We start from the raw sequence: 3843 nt of genomic DNA on the forward strand, positions 1-3843 counted from the left end.
TAACAAACAATTAAATCATTTGTGTTCTTTGTTTTATTCATCCAACTCTACAGTTACAATAACATTGCAGCAAACTTGTGCATTTGACTCATTGTTGCAATTAGTAATAAATGGCATTGCAACGCACAAAATATATCAAAACGATATACAATCATCTACTGACAATATTTTCGAATTAGCTCAATCTATTTTAAATAAAGGAAAAATAACTGCTGCAGATTATAATAAGCGAGCTTCCATCTTGCAAGATTTACCTCTATTTCGTGATGCAGTTACAACATACACGCGTAAGATGCAAGTATTAAATGCTAATTGCAATGTCGCTCATTTAGCAGAACATATATTCAAAAATGAGCTCTGCTGCACTTAAAAAAAATCGTGCTCGTGCGATTACACCGATTTACGGCAAACTACAATATGTAGCGTAAATGTAGATATCCTTCTAACACAAGGCCTTCAGTACATACAACATGCCATTGACGACATGAGAAACATAAGTTCAAAATGTCGTACGTGTGGCAAACATATTATCATAGATACCTCTATATTTACAGACGATACGTATATCGCTACTCGACCTATACATAATATTAAGAACGATTTAGACACGGTTCAAAAAATAATTTTTTTAAATAGTATACATTATATGTTAACGGGTATTGTCCATTATACCCACAATACCCACATTAGTAGATACACGCGAAAAATATTCGTATGCGCAAGTAACATTATTGCACCAATATGAAAGTATTACGTTTAAGAACAAGAGAGTCGGCGTGGCGGTGAAAAAGCGGTGGTCACGTGGGCTCTTGATTATCGTGGCCGCGATTTTTCCCGATAGCGCAGTGCCAAGAATCCCGTGCTGCCCACCTGTTTGCCTATCGAAGCCTCACTAGTCTACTTCGACGCATCGTATGCTGCATGCGTGCGTGGTCGACGATATATATGCTCGTCGACGACGCGCGATATATGTCTGCAATGCGGTCGCAATCGCGCATTGCTTCCGCACGGTTGCGCTACCGCCAACCGGGGCTTTTATCGCTTGGTTCTACGGGTAAATAATGACGACCGCGTACTTTGCGATTTATGGCGAATCAAACGAATGTTACATAAAGGAAGAGACGGTATATTTGCGAGCAATGCGAACGTGAGAAGCTCAGCGTGCAGCGATTATTCTGAACGTGCTCTGCATTTCGAATCGGCACTCGTCTTAATTACTGATTTAGTTTAATATTTTATAAAAATATTTATTTAAAAAGAAATATCTTACATTTAATTTTTTAATTTTATTTTATATTATTTTTTTTTATTACTTTTAGGGAAATTATATCAATTTTATTACAAGACAATTTATTCACTCGGCATTCTGTTGTATTAATATGTTTGTTAATCTACGTTACATTAAATGTCTTGGTATCACAGTCGGAAATTGTGCAACGCGGCTGATTACGCGTAGCTTTCGCGTATCGGGCCGAGGATCGCGAGGATTTATATATTTTATTAAGACATAGTCTGTATCAGATGTAAAGTCACGCTTTAATACGCCGGTGTTTTTGTTACGATGTTAATCGGGCCGTAACACTTTATGAGTGACGTAATCAGCCTTTATTCGCGCGATCAGGCGGTCAGTACTCTCCGCGCGTCAGGTTAATGGGTGAAAAAGTAAAGGACCGCCGAGATCCTTGCACGGATCGATCGTACTTACGCTTCATTAAAATGCAACATCCGCCCAGACATTCAGTCAGCCGGCGTAGCGTGATTATTTATCAAGGCTCTCCGGCGCCTCGCATCTCGAAGAGATAAACGCGAGATATCTGCTAATTATTTTGCGACGAAATTATTTACGGATAATATGCGCGTTAAACACCAGAAGATAGGAATCGCCTATCACGTCTATACCTACTTTGCTAATTAATAACGTGATTTGTAGGATGCTTAGCGATTGGAAATTAATCTATAATTTACGATGCGAAAGCTATTTATGTCTCGTAACGTTCGGCCGTTTCTCTTCCCTTTCTTCTCTCTTTTGACAAAAGCGTGGCGTCGACGCGCGAGAACTTTGGAACAGTTCGATAAGACGACGCATCGCCGCTCTCGTGCTCGACAAATTCAACGTTTCTCCTCGACGGTCACGGTAGATAGAGTCGGCTTATACTAAAACGGGTCGGAAAATAATTAGATGCGAGACTTGATAGACTTTTGAAAATGGCATCGCGTCGAAAAGCGTCGGGGAAGGAATTTTACTGGATGCGTGACTATCGCGAGCGGTGTTTGAAGAGTGTCTTGTTAAAAATAGTACGCGAGATAATTTTCATTATTATTTGCATATGTGGAGCGGTAGTTTCGCGATTGGCGCGGACAATTATTATTGCAATAGTTTTGCAAACGTACGTGGCTCAATGCGCAGATTATACGTTGTCTTTTTCCATTAAAATCATATGCGCTCGAGAGCGGGAATGTCTCCGGGCATCCTCGTAACTCGTAAGTTGCCCATAACTTTCCTTCCTTGTTTCACGATAAATAATTCCGCGGTTCAATCACATCTGCTACATACGAGAACGTGGCTTGAAACTAAAATCGGCGCAAAGAGGTGAGGAAAGCGGAAGATCTCGAGAAGATGTATACTAGTTGCATCACCGAGAAGTTGAAAAAGTAACTAAAAATAAATAAAAAAAAAAAAACATCGGTGAGAAAGGAATCGCGCGGGGCAGGGCCACACGGAATATATTTGAAAGAAGAAGATAAGAGTAAACGGCTCGGCGTACTAATGTATAAGAAAAAGAATTGAAGCTCGTTCGTCAAGCAATCAAATTAAATAGCTTACGTAATTACGAAGTAAAAGCAGTGAACAGTGAAAATTCTGTGACTCTTGATTTACCTATCGAATAAATTAGAAAGGAAGCGTTAAACGGTAACGAAAATAGGCAGATAGAAATAGCAAGGTACCGATGATGTATCATATAATTTTAACATGTCTCAGCTGGGCTAAAGGTTGCGAATGAAAGTACGAAAGAAAAGAAATAGGAAAAGACCCCGGGACATACGTGTGTCCGTACGTATACAGATATCACTGTAGCATTTTCCTCACCAGATAACCAGGCAAAGAAATGCGATTGGATTATAGCTCGCGGACACGCTTAACGCCCGGCGAAAATTTATGCCGGCACCTCATCGGTATTGATACGGCATTTACAAATAATTATGCGGGTCACTCTTGAGATTATATAAGCGAGGTGTTCTCTCGTTCCTGTTCCTGCGGGCTCATTCTCTTTAGCCATTACCGAGAGAGACGAGTCTTCGGCGTACGATAACATTAAATTCTCCAATCGGACAAAATTCATTTAATGGCACTTTTATTTCAAAAATGCAGTTGCATTATTATTGCATTATATTAATTAGGAGTCGTAGTTGCAGACACAAAATTATTTTATGGAAATTATTATTAAATTTTTCGCGTCCAACACCAACTGGGAACACGGGCTTGATGTTTGTTTTAATAATGCGCGGCTCTGTCCAAGGCCACGGTGCGTCGTTTTATCACTCGACGCTGAGATTCGTGTCGACAGGTAGTGGTGCATATCGTACCCTCGTGTCTTTGCATTCGAAATGCGATCGCGTCAAGTACAAGATCCCATTCGATATTTAACGCCTATGTACCGTTTACTCGTTCGTTCGATGAAAAAATAAATTTTAATTTGACTTTATAATGTTCGAAGCAGAAATATTCAATATAAAATTCTGCTTCGTTGCGCGTTTATAATATCACGGAATATTTCGTGATATTTTATTACTGCTACGTTTCGCGGGTATAACATTTTGTTTCTCACAATTTGTTTAAGTATA

Source organism: Cardiocondyla obscurior, linkage group LG25 (assembly GCF_019399895.1).
Source record: "Cardiocondyla obscurior isolate alpha-2009 linkage group LG25, Cobs3.1, whole genome shotgun sequence".
NCBI lineage: Eukaryota > Metazoa > Arthropoda > Insecta > Hymenoptera > Formicidae > Cardiocondyla > Cardiocondyla obscurior.